The following is a 24635-nucleotide window of genomic DNA, read 5'->3' as shown; positions in this document are numbered from 1 at the left end:
GTCATCTTTTTTGATCAGGTGACACTCGTCAACATCAATTAGAAAGTTAGAGTGCCCATCTTTCAAACTTACAATCAATTTGCTATGATTCTTGTTTTGAAAATGCAAATTGCCAATAGGGAATAGTTTGAACATGACACAAATTTTTCATTTAATTATGTGTTACCTTTATTGCGATAAACAATAAATGACCTCAGAAACTACACCCACAGAACCGAACTATGTAGGAATACACCAAATGTGCTCACATACCCTTAAACTTGTATCCATGATCTTTTGCCACATGCATTAGGAAACACAATCATCTGGCATTACAATTTACTGTCAGGTTTCCAATAACCTTCCTTCCACATCTTCACAATTACTCTTGAACTACAGCTCTTTTGATATCTTCTTTCATAAGCAAATATAAGGTCTCTTTCAAGGTAAGTCCATGTTAACTGCAGTATTTCTCTTTTTATAAACTTTTTTTTTTTGTGGTGTTCACAGAACCTCACTCACACTCTGCAAGCATTCTACCTCTAAGCTATATATCCAGCCTCCAGTATTTATTTCTTAATCATTTACATGTGTAAAACTAGTTTACTGTTCTTATAAAGTTTCTGTGTGTGTCTAATTCAAATTATTTTTGTTATGCTCCAGTCTCATTTTCTCCATAAGCTCTTGCAATTTTTGTTTCATGATTTGCACAGTGAGATGGATTTTTAAAACATATGTGTCATGTTATAGCAGAACTTAGTGTACAATTTTCCTTTTCTATATACGTGATTTTTATTAAATTCTTCTCTACAATTTATAAGTGTCCTATACTGTTGATGCAAACATAAGACAAATTTTATTCCAAAAATTTCTTAAGATTATCCATCTGCAGTGTTATTAATAACTGGGGAGATAAAAATTATACATTTTTCTGATGAAAGAAGGAATCGAAAAGGAATATTTATAGGAGCAACCAGTAATAGGTAGACTAAAAACAATAATCCACAATTGATAGTCTGTAGCCTCCCCTATTCCTGGGGGAGGAAATGCCCCTCAAGTTACAATGATAGTATCTTCCATGACTTATTTTTTTGAAAGTGGATTCTCCATCTTGTTTGGGGCTAGAAAAGACTCCTCAGTATGAGAAAGAATGAAAGAAACTACAATTATTAAATTAAAGACAAAATGTTACCATGGTGATTGTCCAACTATTACATTGTGAATAGTTCAAATATATACTGTACAATTAATTACAGAAAAGATCTATGGATGAATAGTCTAATTCTTGCTTTATCATTTTTTGAGGCAGTTGTCTTGCTAAAAATGTGAAGCCTAGTCACTCATGACAAAGGACCCAAGGTTGTTTCCATTAATTAACTCTAGGAATAATTCAAAGTTAAATTAATACTATTAAGCCTCTATTAGTACTGAGCTACTAGCCTACAGTAGTGCTATATTAGCTACTATTAGCCAGTAATAATTGACCAATAGTTAATAGAAATACAGAATAAGTTGACGAAGGGTGTGGGGGAGGTGTTCTCATGACATTGTTTTATTTTTCTAGAACATTGGCAGTGTTATTATTTTAGAAATAATCTTTAACCAAATTTTATGATTTACACATTTACTTGTGTCTATTTTCTATGACAAATGTGTCATGAGATTTCCATAATGCTTTAATGAAGGCAAGAAACATTTTTTGAAGTACTCTTAAACTCTGAATAAACTGCTTTTTGCTGGACTTAGATTTTTGCTTGCCTTTTTCTTTCTTGTAAAAGAAAAGAGAGAACTAATATAAAACAGCAGGTCTGCAACTTTCTCACTAAGGAAATAAAGGGGGAAAAAAAACCCTGACAGAGCAAATCCAAACCAATTAGGCAGAACAGAAACCATTTTAAAGTGAATAAAAGCATAGCTGAACATCAAATATAGGTCTAATATTGATGTGAATAAATTATGCAGCTCTAATTGTGAGATTTACATAAGTGTATCGTGTCAATTCTAATATATTCATTATATTTTATTAAAAATATTATTAAAAATTCATATTTAGACAGCCCTGCATACTTGAATTAATGTTGTTATACTACCATAGTTCTTTTTGCATATAATACCTAAAATTTCAAGGATTAAAAAAATGCATATGATTTTAAATTGAGATCAACATTTTCATTGATTGAAGATTCATAAATCATAGTATCATTTGAATAAGATTCTTTGTTTTTGTGGCATATTGTATAAGAAACTGAGGACTAGGAAAAACATACAGAATTATATAACATATGGTCAAAAATCTTCAGTAAAAAAAAGGAAATAGCCTTTAAGCTACCAAAAACTTTTGGTTATCATAGTTCGCCCATATTTTGCATTAGGTAGAGTAGATACTAAGGTAAGTGCTAGGCAGAACTATAATTTTCCTTCAGCTCTACAATTGTGCAAGGAATTTGAATAAGCCAGAGCTGAGCATGGTAGTGCACACCTGTAAACCCAGCAGCTCAGGAGATGGAGGCAGAAGGACTTCAAGTTCAAGGCTAGCCTCAACCACTTAGTGAGGCCCTAAGAAACTTAGCAAGATCTGTCTCAAACTAAAAAATATAATGGACTGGGGATGTGTTTAAGTACCTCTGGATTTAATGCCTGTTACCAATAAAACAAAAACAAAAAAGAAGTTGAATAAACTGGAACTTATCACTGGAATAAAGTTTCATTGTAATGATAAGGCACTGACCTTATGATTCTGTAATAAGAGCAAGCCCAACTAAGAATACTTTATATTTTTGTGGCATCAAGAGAAATAAAATAGCATGGGGGATGCTCATCAAAGCACAGAACTTCGGAATGATTAATTCTACATTAGCTGTTGGTAGAGATAATGGCAGGGCCACAGAAAAACCTTTGCACATTAATACTTCAAAATTCATTAGTGATCTGTATGGATTTTCTTTTCCATCACTGTAACAAAACCAATGGTAAAAGAAACTGTGCTTCACAGGAACTCCATCTACATATATTGGTAAAACACTACTAGATCAGTGTTTTAGAGAGTTGATGGACATAACTAAGAAATGATTTCTTTCTTCTGCCAGGAATCAGTCTAGCTTTATTTTATTTGAATTTCTTTGCAGTGCTGGATATTGAAGCAAGAGCCTTGTGTATAGTAGGCAAGTGCTCTACCACAGAGCTACATTCCCAGGTCTCACTCTAGTTTGGACAAGACATTTCTCAAAAAGACACTGAGGTTCTGGACCTGAATCTGCACATTTCATAAGCACATTAAAGCAGAAGTGAAAAAATACCAGAGAAAATTAAACACCTGAAAAAAATGAAAAAAAAAATTCTTCTATTCCATTAAAACAAAGCTCTCAAATAACCATATATGAATATTTAGAAGTATGGATTACAAGAATGAATTCTGGTGCCTTGGGACCCAAAATGAATGCCTGGGAATGGGAACTTTCTTATTTGATAATTCAACCATGTGACAATGTCCTTTTGAAAATATTCTATAAATGAAATAATCCCAAAACACATTAAGAAATACAGCATGAGGCAAACACATATTACTAAAAAAAAAGGAATATAATTTGTGAAGATGATTTTAACTTTTCACTGATAAATAATAACAAGAATATAGTTATCACTTAACCATCCTTAAGAGATATGGTATATTCTTTTTATCCACATTCTGTTGTGAAGAATCTAAGTACACATTATCTGAGAAGTACTGAAATATAAAATACTTACCATATGTGTAGTTTTCTACATAGCTGCTTTTATTGATTAATGTATTTGTGAAATTTGTGAGAAGCACTGATCTCTGAAGATATTTAGTTTTCCAGAAATGAGTCATGAGATACTGCTTTTCCTCCTGTTGTTCATAACCAGTGAGGAAACTCAGCAATAAACTGAGATCCACTAGATGGTACCAGACCATTCCTAAAGGTTAAGCATCTTTCCTTCCCTCCAAGTGAAGATACACAAGGTCACTTTGTTTTTAATCCCTAAATCTCTAAAAACTCTTATCAGGGATATTCAGTCTCTGTCTGTTCTGTCATGTAGCAAGAATATTTACACCCCTGGTGCCTATCCAAGTTCATAGGCCAAGTTCAACTGATTTTTCTTTGATAGGCCCTTGCAATAAGCAGTTCATCATAAACAGTCCTCTTCAGCACATTCAACAAATACAGATAAATAATAAAACACTGCGATCTTCTAAAATGTAAAAGATTTATAAACAGGGCTGGCATGAACCAGATGAAGAAGGGTTCAGAGGTCATTTGAGCATACTCTCAGGAGTAAAAATTGGAATCATTTAGCAAAAAAAAGAGTGTTATTGAGTTTTTGTTTCTTTTTTGCCTCTTGTTTTTGTGTTTAAAAACAGTTTATTTAACACAACACGTTAAGTATTCCCTTATTTATAGGATATGGTTAGGCCCATAGACAGACTTCTGATCAATGAAAGAGAAATGCTCCCAGAAACAAAGCAATTTTTAATTGAACTGTTTTTTGAAAGGAACCCAAAACATATCACAGACTTCCTTGTTAATGTGATATGTTGAATTTGTAATTGAAACTTTTTTGATTATTTAAAACATCATTCCTGAAAGTGCATTCTATGGAACACTAGTTTTAGAAGCAAGATGTTAATGGTGTTTTGGGGAAAAAAAACATTCTGAGGTCAAATGAATTTAGGAGATATTTATGTCAACTTGATTTTGTTTAAAACAATGAACACTCCCATTTAGGCTGGCTAATTGGATGGGAAACATAAACCCACAAGTAAGGGGGTGTTGTGACCCCACAAACACTAAGAAATGGAAGGTCAAAGCAAAGGAAATAATTAAGAGTATAAAGAGGGAGCCTACAGAATGGGAAAAAATCTTCGCCAACTACACTCCAATAGAGAATTAATAGAATATACAAAAAGGTCAAAAAACATCAAAAAACCCAAATAACCCAACTAACAAATGGGTGAAAGACCTAAGAGAAACTTCTCAAAAGAAGAGACATAAACAGTCAATGAATATATGAAAAAATATTCAACATCTCTAACAGTCAAAATGCAAATTGAAATTACACTAAGAATTCATCTCACTTCAGTCAGAATGGTAATGAAGAATATAAACAATAGCCAGGAGCGACGGTGCATGCCTATAATCCCAGCAGTTTGGGAGGCTGAGGCTGGAGGATCATGAGTTCAAAGTCAGCCTCTGCAAAAGTGAGGTGCTAAGCTAATGAGACCTTGTGTCTAAATACAATAAAAACAAAGGGCTGGGATGTGGCTCAGTGGTGGGATGGCTCTGAGTTCAATTCCCAGTATTCCCCCCAAATACACATATATACAGAAACAATAAATTCTGGTGAGAAAAGAATATGTGTACATTGTTGGTGGGACTGCAGACCAGTACAACCATTCTGGAAAGCAGTGTGGAGATTCCTCAAAACTCTGTATGGAAGCACCATAATGACCCAGCTATCCCACTCCTTGGTATTTTCCTAAAAGATCCAAAAATCAGAATACTGCAGTGTTATAGCCAACTCAATGTTCATAGCAGCATAATTCACAATAACTAAACTATGAAACCAATTCTGATGCCAGTCAATAGATTAATGGATTAAGAAATTGTGATACACACACACACACACACACACACACACACACACACAATGGAGTTGTACTCATTGAAATGAATGAAATTATGGCATATGCCAGTAAATGAATGGAAATGGAGAATATCATGCTAAGTGAAATAAATCAACCTCAGAGGTTGGATGTTTTCTCTCATATGTGGAAGCTAGAGTAAAATACAGGAAAGGGGGAGGAGAGGATAGAATTACATAAAGATAAAGGGAACATCAGTAGAGTAGAAAAAGGAGATTAAGAGGTAGAGTGGAGGGATGGGTAAGAGGAGGCAATGCAGAATGAATTCTTTAAAAGTCATATTGTGTGTGTGTCTATACAATGCAGGGAACTTCACCTTTATGCATAGACAGTAAGAACCAATCAAATATAAATTAATCTTCCTCTAATAGAGTAGAGGAAGAACAATGGGAGAGGGGAGGACAGCAGGGAAAAGTGGGAGGGAAACTGAGTTCTAACCATGTGTGAGTTTGTCAGGATGTACCCAACTACTATGTATAACTGTAAAGCTCTAGTAAAAAAAAAAAAAAAGAAAAGAAAACAAAAGAAAAAAGGAAAAGAAATGGAATATTAATATTTCTCTTGTAATTTTATGGTACTATTCCTTTACCGAATCCCTACCAGGTTGAAATGTTAGAAAGAGACCGAAGGGGGAGAAGGGGCTGGAAGAGAGAAAAGCTAAGGCCTTATGCACCTGATACTGTTATTGGGTCCTTTCCCCTTATTTACTAGGAAACATTTTTCTCCTATCTTTTACGTAGACTCAGCCAACTGTTGCTATTTCCGCTTTCCGTCAGCAGTGCTGCCCTTTCTGTCTTCTGTCTGACAACGCAGCTATCCTGGCAACCTTCATTGCTGTTCTTCCATGGCGATGGTAATATCATAGGTAGGCTCACTGTTGCTCTGCATGGATGGAGATGCCAGAAGTATATATAATGGATAAAGGGAGACACCAGGTTATTTTCAATGTGAAGTGATTTGTGTTTGCTGGTTGTTTTGTGTGTTTCCCCATAAATTAAGGTTAAAGAGGTAGTGAAAAAAGAGGCAGCCTAGATCAGTTTGGCCACATCTTAAAAAACATTTTGCTCTCTAAATATGAGAAATTCAACTAAAATTGACCATTTTTTCATAACCTTCATTAATAGTAATTTAGTAGTAATAATTCATATAATTTACCATTAAGAGGATGTTAGCTTCTCTCAAATTCAATACTCTCATAATTATTTCAAATTTTGGAATGACTTTTAATTAATAAAGTATGAGGAGAAGACTGCTGATTTCTTTATGGTTAAAAAAAATCCCATTTTATGGTTAAAAATGCATACATAACTAATCTTACTTGCATACAATTTTAAGGAGTTATAGGTTTTTAGGTGATAATAATGGTGATGATTAAGAGGGGAAAAAATAGAATTCCTAAGATCTGTCACAAGGAAAACAAAACCTCCCCAAAGAAGAGAAGATTCCAGTAGTGCTTGAATAACATTTGGCTATGCCCCAGTGAACTTCTGGAAGGAGCTCAGTGAAATGAAATTTAAGAAGCATTCATCAGCAAATGTGCTCCAACATGATTTTTGTCAATAAATAAAACTTAGCACTTAGTACTTACATCATATTGTCCATCTTCAAGGTACTTTCTAAATGTTAAGTAATTTTTATAATTTATAGTTGCTCATTTGAAGAATCCAGCAGGACTTCACAAATATTAAATTTAAGGCATACTCAATTGATTTTCAAAAGGAAAAGGGAAACGAAATCCCGTCAGGCAATGGAAAACAGATTTGATATACCATTAGAACTGAGAATTTCTGATTTCTAGATTTGATTCTATTTGAAAGTGTTCCTACGTGGAGGTTACTTAAATTCAAAACTATTTAAGAAACTGATTTAAAAATTTAATGTAAGGACTAATTTCAGTTTAGAGCCACCAGACTCCCACTTCAAATCTTGGTTTGATTTACTTCCTGATTAGTCAAGCATGGCCATCTCCTCAGGGTCTTGCTTAATGAAAAGGAGCGCTGGCATTGCTAATGCAAGATGCGGTACAAACATCACCCAGAATGGACTTCAGATGAATTTGTTACTCTCTCTGTGGTAAATTAAAATGTCAAAATTGTATGTTTCTGAAGATAATATTGACCTTACTTTACAAATAATTAAGAGTGAAGGAGTACACAATGATTAGTGATGAAAAATCTGCCTAGAGTATTTAAATCAAAATTTGATTAAAAAAGAAATTGGTAAATTAATTTGACCAGGTGTATTTGTTTAATATAGATCAGTTCTCAATTTCTGTTCATCCTGAGTAACTCTATGAATCAGTGTTTTAGATTTAGTGTTTAAAAATAGGTTTAGTTAATCAGTTCTTTGTATTTATGTACAACATACATACATATGGTGATGTATGTGTGTACATGTTTAGTTATATGTAATATAAATAATTACATAAATTTCTTAAACCTCATAGCAAAAGATGGGTATTGCTGTCACTGTTTTACAGATGAATTAGGGGAGGTCTAGTGATATAACTTACATAACCAAGGTGTTATAGCTAGTGAATGGTGTAGTCAGGAGAGTCTTTCAAGAGTCTGAGGTCTTAAGTGCTCTTCAGAATAAGTTGTTTACATGAAAATAAACAGCAGAGTGAAACTACCAAGACTAACATAAAGGAAGCATGGTTTCCATTCAGGAGCCTAATTAATTTCTTATTCTACTAGTAGACCTGTATAGTCTGTCTATTCAACACATGACCCTGTGTACTATGACAAATTTTGGGAATCTCTTCTACTTTAATAGTATAACAGGGGTGGAGAGAGTTGAATATCAAAATTTTTAGGGCACTTACTGTTTTAACTAAAACTATTCTCTTCTATTTCTACTATTTACAGCTGGAATAATTTGGAGAGGTAGAATAATAGTTGTCTTACATAGAATCAATTAAGTCATGTATGTTATTGTAATTAGCATACAATTAGCATTGTATGCTAAATAATTAGTAGTGTGCAGATGTTTCATTTTTTCTTAGAAGTTTCAATTTTTCTTAGAAGTTTCATGTGTGCACAAACATATGTACACACACATGCATAAATGCCTACAAATATGTACAAATCATACACTATGATTCTTCCTGTATCGCTTATCATGCTAATAACTCAGGCAGGTGTTCTTAAGTTTGGAGGCATCATCAGGAATCTGTCTTTGCCCTTAAAGAATTTGCATTCCAGTTGAGGGAACATAAAAGTAAAGAGTTTGTAGAAAGCTAGGGATATTTTAGTCCACTTGACTGGGAAAGGACTGGATAATAGGTGATTTGGTTGGTTTTTCTCAGTCCTGCAACTAAAGGACCCAAACAGAACAATTGTAGAGGAGGAAAAGTTTATTTAAGGGCTCACAGTTTCAGAGGCCTGAATTCATAGACAGTAGGCTCCATTCCTCTGGGCTCCAGTGAGGCGGGACATCAAGGTGGAACAGTGTGGCAGAGGGAAGCAGCTCACATGGTGATCAGAAAGCAGAAAGAGAGAAAAACTCCACTTACCAGATACAAATATATACCCCATAGCCATGCCCCTAATGAACTACTTCCTATAGTCCACACCCCATCTGCCTCCAATCACCACTCAGTGAATCCCATCAGGGATTAGTCAACTGATTAGGTTAAGGCTATAATGCAATCATTTCTCCTCCTAACCTGCTTTCATTGTCTCATGTGTGAGCTTTTGGGAGATACCACACATCCAAACCATAACAATAGGAATACAGATATGATACACAATCTGCTAGGAGCACATCTTAAGGAGAGGGAACTGCTATTGTACAAAGCTTGAACTGGCAAGTTGCTTGAATAGGCCAGGAAAGGTGCCTAGGAGGTTGATGTGACATAGAGAAGAGAATGTGATCAGATGTATATGACCAGATCAGAGGGGACATGGCCAGGCAGAGGCTACCTGGAAAGATCAGGGAGGATCTTTTTTTTTTTTTTTTTTTTTTTTTGGGTGCTGGGGATCGAACCCAGAGCCTTGTGCTTACAAAGAAAGCACTCTACCAACTGAGCTATCTCCCCAGTCCCAGGGAGGATCTTGAGATCTTTGTTTTTGTTGTTAGTTTTCCAGCAAATTGGAAGTCACTGGAACACAACAAGCTACTTATTTTTACTACTCACAGTATGCATTAGTATTTTAAATACTATTTCTTTAATACTTTAGAATTTTTAAAAGGTTCCTTTGGATGACCTAATGGTATCTGTTACCCTAAACATACTTTGGTTTATATGAATAATTAAAGTAATTTGCCAGTCATCTGTGCCTCCATTAGTAACTCAGAGGAATCTAGAGATAAAAATTCCTCCATTTGGAACTCACCAATGATTTTAAATAATACTTCCCTTTTATTATTTTATCATCTTATTTTCAATTTGTACTTTTTTAGAGATACCACATGAAAATTAATGTTTCTAGATAAAATTTTACCCATAGTAAAGGGTATAAGCAAAGTTTATTTGACCTATATAATTGTTGTCTCTTTTAATTTTTGTTCTTTATTAAGTTTCTGTGAGGTTACTAAATTTTATGTCTAAGTACTGGTAAGATTTGTCCCTTCCTGTATGATGCAAACATTGCTCACTAAATATAAAAATCAAGCTAAGTTTACAAATATTTTAAACTGGGTGATGAATATTTTATTTTATATACATAATCACATATTAATACAGGAAGACTCTCTTGCCCTTTTTTAATACTGATAGAATGAATTCCTTAGTCTTCTATCACACAGATAGTTATTAAAATAACCTATTTCCATATGTACTGATAGATGACTGTATATCCTTTGAGAGCATAAAACTTTCTCCATACTGGAAGTGGACAGATAGAGAAGAGGATCATGGTTCCCCTGTTAACATGGGATTCTGAAAGAAGAACAACAGTGTAGATGGAAACCTGCTTCTCATTAGCTTCCTCTTCTTTTATGCACTTCTTTTGGAAGTTCACCATGGGCCTCAGTAATCCCACTGATCAAATGGGGATACTTGTCGAACAAATAGACAGCAGAACACACTGCCTTTTGAAGTGCTTTAGGAACCTGTATGATTAGCCAGGGGTCATTAAATGTACCCTAGCTATAAGGAGAATAATCCTCAAAGCTGGAGCTGTGGATCAATAATTTTTCCCTCCACTGACTGTTGGCATCAAAGTCCCTAGTATGGCTGACATTCACGTGTGAGGGGGGATCCCTACCACTATGCACATCCAAGACTCTGCTTCCATTAAAAAATTAACTGGAATATTATATTGAAATGGTTTTTAATTATATTTAGAAATGTACAGAGAAGCATATAAATAGCCATTCCTGGTAGATTTGTTCTACTGGTGCCTTTATTGCAGGGTTTAATAATGTTGGAGTTGACTAAATTGACAGCTGTGGAGGCTCAGTCTGAGTGCGTCATTCGGGAAGGGAAGGAGAGGGTGAATCCAATTAAAAAAATGACAAAGCTGTCACCTCACTCATTTTCATTATTAGTTGCATTTTGCTCTTCTATTTTTTGCAAAGGAGAGAGTGTAGAGACAATTCACCTATCAAATATGCTTGGTAAATTAAAACACCTTCCCTCTCTTTCTTTCTCTCTCTTTCATTCTTTCTTTCTCTTCCTTCCTTCCTTCCTTTCTTTCTTTCTTTCTTTCTTTCTTTCTTTCTTTCTTTCTTTCTTTCTCTCCCTCTCTTTCTCTCTTTCTTTCTTTCTTTCTCTCTCTCTCTTTCTTTCTTTCTTTCACTTTGTGATATAATCAGCAACTTGAAGTACACTAAATTTGTAAGACACTGCTGCTGATAGTAATGTTGCTTTGTGCCATCTAATCAAGCAATCAATTCATAAATATTTATCTCTAATATAGTATGAAAGGAAGCAGTTTGGGGAAGGAGGAGTAAATTCTTCACTATTTTGTTGCCAAGGTAAGCCTAACATTACTATAAAATGGTGAGTATGTAATAAAGCAATGAATGAGTTTTCTGAGCAATGTGAGTCCCAGAAATCTTGGTCAACTGAAGTTGTTGAGAAGCAAGTCTTAAGCTAAACAGGGAAGGACAGGTGTTCACTTCTGGAGTGGAGGAGAAGGGCAGCCTGGGATGTGGCTCCTTGTTATTATCAAGATAGTAAAAGTAACCAGAAGTCACTTATCAAGTAACTTCTTGAAGTTACTTATCAAGATTCTGGAAGATAACAAGAACCTGCAAAGTGACAAGAAATTCTTTTGGAATGCAAAGTTCTGAATTGTTTCATCTCCAGAACTTCCTCAAGCTGAAAATGGAAACTAAAAACTACCTTCCATAAGGGGACTGAAGCAAGTTGAATTGTGACATGTTCTCTATCTAGTATGGCTTAGCTAAATCTACATATGTACATCTTCCAGCTTTTGTTTCTATGAATTGTAATCTCTTCTGTAGGACTGATGGAGAAACATATGATTCAATCCACCTGCTTCTCCCCATTTTGATCAAACAGTATTAAATTCATTTTTTCTTTATGCTTTGTTTGCTGATTTCTTATGTGGATGCGCAGCTAAATCTGATCAAAGGGAATCTAGGTAGTGTCCCTAGATTAGCTGCCCAATAACAAAAGGAAGTGTTTTTTCCTAAAAGTAGATTTTATAAAATGCCTAGAGTGAAATAAGGACATTTCTTTTTAAGAGAGTGTCTAAAAGAGACAGGCTGTCATTCAGAACCTTGCTGTTCTTAAGTAAACAACACATCTGCAAGTTATTTAATCTGCTAGCAATAAAGAATAAGGAAAGCATAGCAAGTGACCAGAGGACAAACTGAAAGTAAGTTGGAAAGACAGAAGGAAAACATGATTCAATAAAACAGAAGAATTCGAAAGCAGTTGTGTGAATCCATTTAGGAAAAATTAGTACTCTGTAGGATAATACCTTCTGAAGGGCCACTCAGTATAATAATTCAGATTCTTGCAGTCATTACTCAATTCTCAATAAACTGTGCTTGTAATAATGACTATTTAGGAGTCTTACATGATACTTAATATATTAAGTCAGAGTAAATCTAGAACTATTCAATTATAAAATCAGCGTGAGAAAACTTGTTTCTTTTAAATAACATCCCTCTAAGAAATACAAAGCACTTATCATATTACCCAAAATTCCATTCCTATTTACCCCAAAGAAATGAGAACTTATGTTCACACACAAGCCTGTGCACAAATGCTTATTTTGGATCTATTCACATTACTGAAAACTATAATCAACTCAAATGTCCTTCAACTTGTGGATAGATAAACAAAGCATAGAACAACCATGCAAAGGAATGAAAAGTAATTATCTATGGATATATGCAAAACATGGTTGAATCTCAATAACTGTAAATGAAAAAATACCAGAGAAAAAGGATCCATGTTATGTGATTACAGTTATATGACATTCTGGAAAGAGAATCTATAGGAAAGGAAAGAGAAAATGGGAGCAAGGGTAGGGACTGACAGCGGACATGGAAACATTCCAGGAGTGAAACCAATGGCATGTAGTTACTGAAAGTGGCAGATTGGTGGCACATGGCAGTGCCTACCTGTAATCCCAGTGTCTAGAGAAGCTGAGGTAGGAGGAGTGCAAGTTCAAAGCCAGTTTCAGCAAGTTAGCAAGGCCCTAAGCAAGTTAGCAAAACACTGTTCCAAAATTAAAAAAAAAATTAAAAATAAAAAAAGGGCTGGGGATGTGTCTTAGTGGCTAAACACCCCTGGGCTTAATCTTTTGTACCTAAACAAAAAGGGCCTGATTTTGTTGGTTATACAATTGTGATGGTCATACAACTGAATGTGTTTCAATACTCAGAACTGTACACTAAAATGGTGAATTTTACTCTACCTAAATTATAACTCCATTTAAAAGACCAGCTCATTTTCTGTGATCATCTGGTGGTAGAGCATGAAATATGTCTCTTGACTGAGAATGCCTAGAATCTGTCATATCTTGGCTATCCATGGATGGTCCTCACTGCATTTCTCTACTATTCCCTCCTCACAGCCTAGTATCTTGGCAGGGTTACCATTATGTGTGCTTACATTCTTTCTCTATTTGTCCTAAATAAGATTGACTATATATAAAAATTATTTCTTATACTTTCATAACATCTCAGATCATGCAATCAAGATAGAGTTCCTTTGTAACATATGAATAATGTTGTATTTTACCTAGATACATTTGCTTAGATCTGAATTTTGTGAAATCATTGTTGAATACTTGGAGATTAGATATAGATTTAGATATGAATACAAAATAAAATTCAATAGCCAATTACTATACTAGATTCATAGGAAAGTGAATATTTGGATTAAACTAGTGAGATCCACAAAACCAAAAAATAATAACTTCCATTTTTGAGCACTGAGTCTGTACTATAAATATGTTTTAGATTTCTAAACCTCACCACTAGGAAGTAAGATTCTTATTTACAGACAAGAAAAGTTACACTAGAAAAGTTTAACAACTTGCCCAATGATACACATAGCTAATTAAAGTGGCAGTTTGGGAATTAAAATTCAAACCTGTCTAATCCTAGATTTACTGTGATACAATGAGAGAAACATTGTATTAAGTTAACCACAAGCAGACTGTGAAGGATATAATAGAGGTAAAGGGATCTGTTAAGAAAAGAGATTTTCTTCCAGGAATATGGGGCTGGGGCTGGCATCATAGAATGGAGAAAACTTCCACAGAATAAGGTGAGACGGTCTTTGCTTACAGAGGAAACAACCATTTCCCTGCCAATGCTTTTTTAGTTAATGTCCAGTTGAGAGTATGATTTCTGCTACCTTCTGTTCACTCATAAGAGAGAGAGAGAGAGAGAGAGAGAGAGAGAGAGAGAGAGAGAGAGACCTAAACTTGATTGTAGAAACTGGGTTATAACTTATGTGGGTAGAACAAAGGATGGTCTATCCCCATATGAACACTTGAACATGAACATCTTACCATGGGGGGAGGGGGGAGTCATACATCCTAGCTGGGCCTCAGGTTCCTCATCTGAGAAAGTTCAATAACAACGTGACCCACCCTGTCTACCCCTTAGAATTATTGCAAGGATCAAATTAAATTATATGATATACACTTCAAATTCCAGTGATAGCACATAATGGAACAATTTAAAGAAAGACAAACAGCAAAGCAAAACAAAACAAAAACCCAAAAAAACAAAAACAAACAAACAAATAAAAATCCAAGAACTCCATATCTGCTTTCTTGGCCTGGATTTTCCCTGACATACAATACACATAGCTGCTCTAACTCAGGATGGGGCTGAAAGAAAATGGTGGCAATGAATGAAGACAAGTTACAAGTTCTCATAATGTTCTGTTCTGTGAGAACATATGAAGTGATGACATTTTCTACATATCTTCCTTTGGTAAATTAAATGATAACTACCAATAATGCCTGCAGATTTTTAACACAAAAGTATGTGCTAATGTTATGGCACCTGGGAAATATATTTTTGTACAGAAAGGTAGCCAGTAACAGATATACTATCTTTTGAGATGCACATTAATATCATTTTATGATTCATTGTATTTGGATACTAAAATGTTTTCATGTGATAGTTGATGAACCTAGCTAGTTTCCTACTGTTCTAGATAACCCTTTGGAGAGGTCCTCTATTTAGGTTATGGGGACATTTGATTCATGGACAGGCCAGATCAGGCCCAATATCCATTGTTCCCTTTCCTCCTACCCACCTCCCAGTTCTCAGTGCTATTTGTGCAATCTTACTCCTAGTAAACAAAATCAAATTACGTAAAAAAAATACACATTAAATATTGACATTATGTTCAAGACTGGCAAGACTCAGAGGGCCCATCGATATCTGGAAACAACAGGAAAATTCACAAGTGGTAAATTAAGCACTCAACTCAATACAGTGTTTCCTCTCTCAAATTCTACTTATTTATGTTTTAGATGCCCAAAAGCAAAGAGAGGACCATCACCTTGTTATCAAGGGCAGACTGCCAGGTCTTTCAGGAAACCAGACCATATAAAAATAATTACTGACACTTGGATTAAACACTTCATTTTTAATTATATGAGATTCATAAGTAAGAAAATTTCTACATTTGTCATCATGAATACTTACATTTGTACATGCTGTATGGTGGTATGTATCATCCACATCTCAACCCAGTTGATTTCCTCCTGCTCATGAAATAATAGAAATTGTTTTCTTTTCTCATTTAAAACTGTTTCCCAGAAGAATGCCAACTCCTTGGGTCCACAATAGAAATATGGAAAATGTGAAGACATCTAAGGAAGGGGTTCTTGTTCTTAGAAAGAAATGTGTATGAAGAATTAAATGCAATATTCTGCAATGCTTCAAGCCTGTAACTGAACAGATTCACTCATGAATCCTGTACAGAAACTGTTTTAGTAAAAGTGTGAACTAAAATGTATACTAAGGCCTTTATTAATAATTTTAAGCTGATGTTTATGGAAACAGTAAGTCATTGAAATTTTAGTTATATTTTTCATTCTGGTGAAAATTCTAGGTTCTAGTGTTTAAAGTCACAAGTGTTTGTCAAACTCTGGAGACGTGCCTCTCATTGTATCAAGGCCTTCAGATTGCAATGAAGAATTCGGCCTATACCCAAGTCTCTTGCTTTCATCTGACACGAACAACCCTTAACTATTCACATTTTATTTACTTCTTTTGATTTTTTTTCAGAAGCAAGGAGATTTTGATTTTATAAGAATCTGTTTCAATCTATACATTTAAATTGGACAAAATAGATAATATATCTGCTCTTTCTGCTTTGTGAGCATTGCCCAGATCATTGTGGTTGATTTGGCATTATTTAAGCTGGAAGGTGGTACTCTTCAAATCAATGATCTGATGTTGTTAAATCCCAATGTGAAAAAGTATTTGGTGATAACATTCCTTTAGGTTCCTTTCTCAATCTTTGTTTCCCTCAGTTAGAGAAATGTATTTTTTAATTACCTATTTTCTACAGTGCTACTTAAATAACCATGAGTTTATATTGTCATGTGCTTCCATATACTATAGTGCATGCCTTACAGTAATCTAAAAAAAGTCAACTACTCAACTACAGTATATATTTTATTTTCTAAGATGCTTATTTGAAAGAGATAAATTAAAATGTGTACATGGCTATTCTAGTTATCATGTCTTTATTTAAAATAATGCCTCAAATATTTACCAAGTTACTATCAATTTCCAGGAACTGGGTAAGGCCTGGGGCTAACAATGACCAAGATAATTATCTTTTCATCATAAACTTCGAAGCCCTAAAAGGCTAATTAAGTACAGAGAATATATGTAAAAGTGCCTAAAATTTTGCTTGACACATGAGAGAGTCAATAAGAGAGTCTGTGATGAAAACTAATGATATTAATATTGATTCCATACAATATAAGGATGATATTTGTGTCATAAAAAAGTGAGAAATATATAATTTAGGGAGCAATTATTTGATCATCACTGGCAGGGTGTTCGTTGTATTTAGAATTCTCTTGAAGTCTCAGCCTGGAAGTCTTGTTACTCCGACCTTGTCAGTGGCAGCTGAATCAAATGACACATCTAAATAAACTGATCTACAGAGACTTTATTCCAAATGGCAGGCATTGCTGATTTAAATGAGGTTTGAAGTCCACCATAGCAACTGGAAACTTTTCCTACTCACAGCTTAGTAAAATGGTGTTCATTTCCAGAAAAGAAACACTGACAGAAACATATAAGAGAAAGGAGGCTGTCGTTACTGAGAAAAACACCACATGGTTTATTCCTTCATCTCCAAATGCCTCCAAATGTAACATGTAGACATGTTAATCATCAGACTACAGTGATATAGTAATGTCACTACAGTTTACTCTTTGGTAAAGTAGATAAATTAGAAATTCCTGTCATAAATATACATTATGGAAATGCAGACAGACCTTAACATTTGCTACACTTCAAATCATATTTAGTCTTGTATTACTAAGAAAGAATATTACCTTACTATTTTGTCTGAGATAAGATTGATGAAAAGTAATAAAATACTTAGGAAAAGGGCACTGTATTATTTCACATCTTAGTCAAACCAGAAAGCACCTATATTCTTCAAGAGAGAATTCTTTTGACAAGGATCTCTTTAGTTCAATTATAGCCATTACAATATATTGAGATAAAAGCTAAATTATTAATATAACTATTTAAGAAGCTGTATTTGTTTTCTCTCTTACCCTATATATTTTTAAAACTCCAAGAGTGAATTTTTGTTTTCAAAATCAATGTGGCATTTTTAGCTCTGGATACATTATTATAAGTTGTAAGCCAGAAAAAAATATGATGGTGGTAAAATTAAAACACACACACACATAACCAAAAAAAAAAAAAAAAGGGAAGATAATCTTTTTAAAGCAAATATGTGTGATTCCATAGACATAGCACATCAATTAAAAGAAAGTGATAATCCATATGGTACATTATTTTTAAACTGTCTGTTCTAAAACTTTGCTTCAGTGCTGGATTTACCTTGTTTTCACATATCAATTTTTCACACAGGAGTGTTTTTTTTTTTCCTTTAAACCTCTAGTGAGAAGTATTGGTTAACACAAAATGAATATGCTATAATACTTTCTCTGAAGCCCTGCAGTCAACCCTTTGCATATAACTTTCCAATAGAAAAAAAAAAATCCCACATACTTCATTTTTCCCTAAAGAGCAGCATGAGATTTCCAATTCTTTGCTCGAACACATAAAATATTAAGAGCCAATTTTCAGCTGCACCTCTGTCACTTCCATTATCATTCTACACGTCCAGAGGTGATAATGGACTCTGTAAATTGCAGTCTTTCTCCATTCCAGACCACTGAGGCTTTCACCGGGGGACAGTTCCACACAAAGGGTGGCCCAGATGTATGTTAATGGCACTGAGCAGCAAGCAGCAGACACTACCACACAGGATAATGTGATGTGTTACCCAGAGGAAAGACAAAATGAGCAGAAAACAATTTTCCTAGAAATTCAGTAAAAACAAAGACCTGTTCATCCCTACAAATCCAATATGTAGCACCATCTTTCTAGAACCTTGAAAAAGATTAAAACACATTCCTAATGCCCCACCTGTGACAGAATTGTCTCCCTAAGCTAACACGGAATGAGGCTTCATGGACACTGAAGTTTAAAGAATTATAGATAAGGCTGTTATTTCCCATTGTTTTTTCAGACATATTGCACAGATCTGCCAGCATTAGTAGAAAGATCTTCCAACATAAAGTAAAAAAGAAAAGAAGAGAGAGAGAGAGAGAGAGAGAGAGAGAGAGAGAGAGAGAGAGAGAGAGAGAGAGAGGTGGGGGAAAAGGTAAAGAAGAATGTTTTTCTTATTCATTGCTGAAGTGAATGCTCACCACTCTTTGTGGTAGGTACTTCGTGTGTACCAGAAGCAAGGTCTTTTGTAGAATATTGGATAGAGTTGACACTGGGTTTCCAAATGATGTTTTCCAATATTCTGTGTAAAATAATCAGGCATTAGGGAAATATATAGGAAGCAGGAAGAGATTTAAAACTAGATTGACTTTTCTACAGGCACTCATGGTAGTTGTCCACTATAACACTGGCTGAGTGTTCACTGACCAAAACACCAGAATGAGTACTAATACTCTGGGGTGAGGCTGAGAGTGGGTCAGAAGACAAGGGTGTATATGAGCAAGGAATACCTAGAGAAGGAAAAGAGGCAGAATAAAATCAGATTGTGTTGCCCAAGTAATTAAATGTAGTTCTTTTACACGTTAGATAATAATACTAATAATATGTCATCATTGCTTAATATGCTAATAAAGTTAAATAAGACAAAAGTAAGATCAATTTTAACTCCATAAATATACCTTGGGAACAATTTTGTATTTTTCAAGGTAATTTTAGGAAAGTTAGAAAGGAAAAAAAATGAAGAAAGAAGTAAAATCATTTCTCTATTAATTTAGGATCAAATATTATCAATGAGTTCTTCTCCTTCTCTCCCATTTCCAATTCCTTCCGCAAACACAAAGCACCCAAGCTGTGATAAGTAAGCACAAGGGTGAAAGGGGAAATATGTCCACCAGTGATGAGGGTCCTAAAGGAAGAAGGACAAGGAAGCACATAATTGTAATACAGCATGATCTTTGCTCTGGGATCTAACAGAAGACTGCTTTGGATAACACTTCACCATCTTGTCAGAGTTTCCAGAACTTAGGGTTTTACATCCTTATCCTCCACTTCTATTAACCAACAAAAATGGGGAATTAAATCAATGCATACACAGAATTTGTACTTTATACATATGTTTTCAATGACAACATTTGAAATCCAGAAAAAAGGCAAGTCCACAGAGATACTCAAGGAAAAAGAGGAGGCAGAAATGGGGAGAGATTATTTAAAGGTTGGGGATGTTTTTCTGGGTGATTATAAAAGTTTGAAAGCAGACAGAGGTGGTAGTTGCACAACACTGTCAATATACTGAATAGCCCTGAACTTCACACTTTAAAATTGCTGTTTATGTATTATTTTGAAGCTTGACTGAAAATATCATTGAAACATTTTTGATATTTTGTGGCCATTTGAACTATTAATTCTGAAAAATCACAGAAATTAGGAGAATGAATCAGTCTCTTCTGTTTCTCTTTTTCTTACTCTATATGCAGAAAATTGTGATGCTATGTAAAAAATCAGAAATGTTTGATATAATTGGATAACCAGAGCAAGGTTAACGCCTTTGAGAGAATCTTTAAAGTTCACAAGATTGTACAGTAGCATAATAGGAGGTGCTATATGACAGAATATGCCAGGATTTTCAAAAACTTTATTTTCTATGAATTTTTAATGATGCAAGTAATTTTTCAAGGTCATCGAGCAAGCAATCAGTTATTCAGACATTAAATTTGTTCACAGTTTCTTGGCAGCTTTGCAAGAAAACAAGCAAGTGGGAATTGTGGAGGAGGGGAAATGATACACTGAAGAAGAGGTGAATTAGAAGTACTGTATAATTAGCTGCAGGTAGAGTTGATTCACTCTTCAAGCTGGCAAGTTGAAGAGTGTTCTTCACTAGGCATTCTGAAGGGTAGAAGGAGGCAATAGAAGTAGTCATTTTCTGGCTGCAAGTCTGGTTAATAGCATACATATGCATATATTTTTAAAATGTCTATGTCTATAAAACTCATTTTTTAGTGATTGAGTTATATCAATATCTAACCACCTGAACATTTCTAATTATACAATTAAGTATATGGGAAGGACATTAAGAAATATACACTTACAGCATCTGTGTATTTTTTTTTAACTTGTGGATGAAGACTTAGAGAAAGGTGCAAAAACTAAATCCTCTTTCACATCCCACATCCCATTGTTTAGAATGAGTTTTGATTCATATAAAAAGGAATATTGTGGGACAGGGATGTAGCTCAGTTGTGGAGTGCTTGCCTAAAACGTATGAGGCCCTAGTTTCAATTCCCAGTACCACACCAACAAAACAAAACAAAACAAAACAAAGAAGGATTATTATGATGCAAAGACAGTGTAAAGTGATGTGGTACTGATAATCACAACCTAGGCTGGTTCTAGGATAGAAGATTTGACAATTAAAAAGCAGAGGATATGATGGAGATCTTAGCCATACTGATTTAGTACTACAATTTTCACGTTGACATGACACATCCAACAAGGCCTTGTTTTCTTTAAAAGATTTATCTTGGCAACATGATGTCTAGAGTTGATGGTATTGGCATAATCCACAGATCTCTATATATTTTTGAATGTGATATATTAGGAACAAATATGATCTGAACTCGTTTATGATTAGAGAGAGCATCAGCAATTGAGAGCCTAGCAGATCCAAATACTCTACAACTAACCCTAAAGTAAACTTATTGAAGACATGAGATTCCAAATATCCTAGATGGGAAATCTTGAATTGTCATCAGTATGTCCATAATTTAAATAGAAATAAAAGAAACTCAAAGAAAAAAATGCAACAAAGCTCTCCTGAGGATACATCATTACTCAAACTTTAGAGGAACAAAAGTAACCTTGATTGCAGTGGAAGGAATCACATGTGGAATTCCTTATATAAAAATGTATTGACTTTAAATAAATAAAAATATAACTTATTAATACTTGCAGCCAAGAATGAGAGATCCTTTAGAAACTTGAAAATATCAAGAAATTATATTGTTCTTAAATATTAAATTGTAGGAAACACAATGGAGCAAGAGAGGAGTATAAAGATGTAGATATATATTAAAATAGTGTCCTAATCCCTGGAGGAGGCAGAAGACTATGGATCATGTGAAATCATATTAAAAAGGGAATCACAGAAATCAACATCCAAAGTACATTTTAAGTATTTCTCAGGAGAGTGTGAACTTTGGGCAATAAACGTCAATAATTCTTTCCCTTGGCAAAGTCATGTTTAAGCCAGAAATAAGTGCAAGGGATTGTATTATGCCCTTCTGTTAACAAAACCTTCTCTTCTGCCTTTGGTGTCTATCTGAAATGGCCCAAAGTCACTAACCATGATTTATCTGGATCTTAGTGAGCAACATTTATTACCTATGTGTCCAAGTGCATCTACCTACCAAGAGAAAATATTTTGTTCACACAGACCTTAATATTCTTGTCCTAGAGCTGCTAGATCTTACTGTAAGTGAATAACTTGACGTTTTATATGATTCTACTTTTAGATTACGTCCACCATAATCACTAAGGTACTACATTCTATATAACAATTATGTTTTTTAAAATTTTAAATTAGAATTTTGTTTTGATATATCAGTTACCCATGAAGTAGGATTGCATCCACCAGTGACTGAAACTACAAGTCTGAGAACTATCTAGGTGGGAGCTAATTTTCTAAGGCAATGACTGCTACCCAGTGAGGTCTATGGGTAAGAGCTGGGATTTGGCTTGGGTGAGAAACACACAACACTCCATATTGCTGAGTGGCTGCATGTAGTACTCTATTTCCTTAATTTTAACTGCTGTGTATGCAATGGCAAAGAGCATAATAAGGCAATGAATGCCTATTATAAAGAAATAGACCATTAAATATCTAAAAGAGATTAAAATTTTAAAAACTGAGAAAAATCAAGCAAAAGAGTAAGTTAATTTCATGTGTAAATCCTCCAAATGTGAGGAGGATATACAAGTTGTAGGACATGGGGTTGTGGATGGAGAGCTCATGGAATTGAAGGAATTTAGCCATACTAGGAATAGAAATGGAGTAACATTGTGGTAAATTCAATTGTCGGAATTGTGTACATTTTAATGATTGTGTTATTTGAATTTTCTTCATGTTTGGATGCAAGAGAATAATTTGCTTTCAATATTCATAAATCCTAAAAATGAAGTAAATAACCATCTTTAGATTTGACTTTTAGGTACAGATATTTCCTGGTTTTACAAAAGAAAATATCTGGAACCAGAGAAATTAAGCAAATTAAAAATATTTAAGGATGCGTCCAAACTGTAGATATTTTAAATGTCTTGTAAGTTGAAACCATAAATCTGTGAGCAAATATAAAATTTTAAAAATATATAATTAAATATTATGCCACATGAAATGTTTAGAATAAATTCATGAGACTTAAATACCACTCAAAGATTGTTTCCTATGCAAATAGAAGTAGAGATTTGTTAAGAAAATTAAAAGCAAATGGGAGTACTTTCGAAGACTACAACTTCTTCAAGTCAAAGAAATGATTGACTTTTAATATTATGAATAACATGAACAACAAATATTTTGTTCATCTCTATCTTCAATGTTCCCAGAAAATTCTATGCATTTTCAGTTCTTTAATAGCTATTCTTAAATTAATTATAAATCAATTGACATGATTTTAAATGACCAAATTAAAAGTTAATTAGAAATTTTTCCACCAATGCCTTTATCTAATACTTATACATATATTTAAGAAATATTTCATATCACACTTTTCAATATTGCTTTTTATAGTTCATTTTAATGGAGAAGCATCAGGAATACATCTATTATTCTTCCCCTCTTTGAGACTTTTTATGTATACTGATTGCAAAGAAATATTCTTTAGAAAGTGGAAAAGGGAATCATTTTTCATATAGAATAGGGATTTGTCCAGAGTTTTAATAAAAAATGTTTCTTGAAGAACAAATATGAACAAGAACACTTTCCCTGTCTTCTCTATCCATCTGCCAAATTTCACTGTCAAAGCATTGTGGTGACAGATTCAAATACTCTTGTCATCCTTGTCACTTTTCATTTGTCTGAGAAAGGCACAAGAAACTCTTCTCCAAGTAACTAAAACAAGAGAGCACAGCTGAGAGTCTTCTGGTCTACCCCACATTACCTATTTGCCTTCATTTAATGCTGTTAATATTTTAGCAGCTGTAGGGTTCAACTGAAGTTTTTAACTATTTAATTATAAAACCTCAGTCATAGACTGGAGAAAAAGAGTTACAACTAGAACCAGAGATAATAGAGGTATATGTAGAGGAACAGATTGATTTCACTTTTTAAGAACTGACAAACAACAAGACAACAAGGAAACAGAGACCTCAATCTTGCAAACAAAATGGACTGAATTCTGTCAGTGACAGAGGACTTGGAGGAGGATCTGCACTCAGATGAAATGGCAACCCCCTGCCCACACCTTGATTTCAGACAGAGGAGACTCAGCAGAGAGCCCAGTTAATCTATGCCTTGGTTCTTCTCCTGTGGAACTCTAAAATGTGAACAGTTGACTAGGAGACTCAATTGAGTCATTGACTGGGAGAATCAATCTATTCTTAAAAGCAAGTTCAAAGTTTCCAACCTAAGTAGGTTTGGTCACTTCATAAGGAATGGGAGTAAAAAGCTAAATAGCATATAATATTTGATGTAGCACCTGATACATGTTACAGAGATAGCTGTGTTTTTATCAACATTTCCTTTGTTTTCATTTCTGTTTGGACATATATGGTTTTGTGTGTGTTTATGTGTGTATGTCCATCCCACCTTTCACACTTATAGTTTTCTTATTACATTGCT

The 24635-nt window shown here is 34.3% G+C and overlaps 1 protein-coding gene and 1 non-coding gene across 3 annotated transcripts in view; one reads left to right on the top strand and one right to left on the bottom strand.

The window, feature by feature from the left end:
- Positions 1–24635, bottom strand: part of Unc5c (unc-5 netrin receptor C) — a 349721-nt gene that overhangs the window by 242045 nt on the left and 83041 nt on the right. The gene's annotated exons all lie outside the window — the stretch shown is intronic.
- LOC124995170 (small nucleolar RNA SNORA40) lies at positions 20893–21018 on the top strand. The gene has a single exon (XR_007110645.1). It is a non-coding gene; the product is annotated as a small nucleolar RNA SNORA40 (small nucleolar RNA).

Source organism: Sciurus carolinensis, chromosome 10 (assembly GCF_902686445.1).
Source record: "Sciurus carolinensis chromosome 10, mSciCar1.2, whole genome shotgun sequence".
Lineage (NCBI taxonomy): Eukaryota > Metazoa > Chordata > Mammalia > Rodentia > Sciuridae > Sciurus > Sciurus carolinensis.
This window is presented reverse-complemented; position numbering and strand designations above follow the sequence as displayed.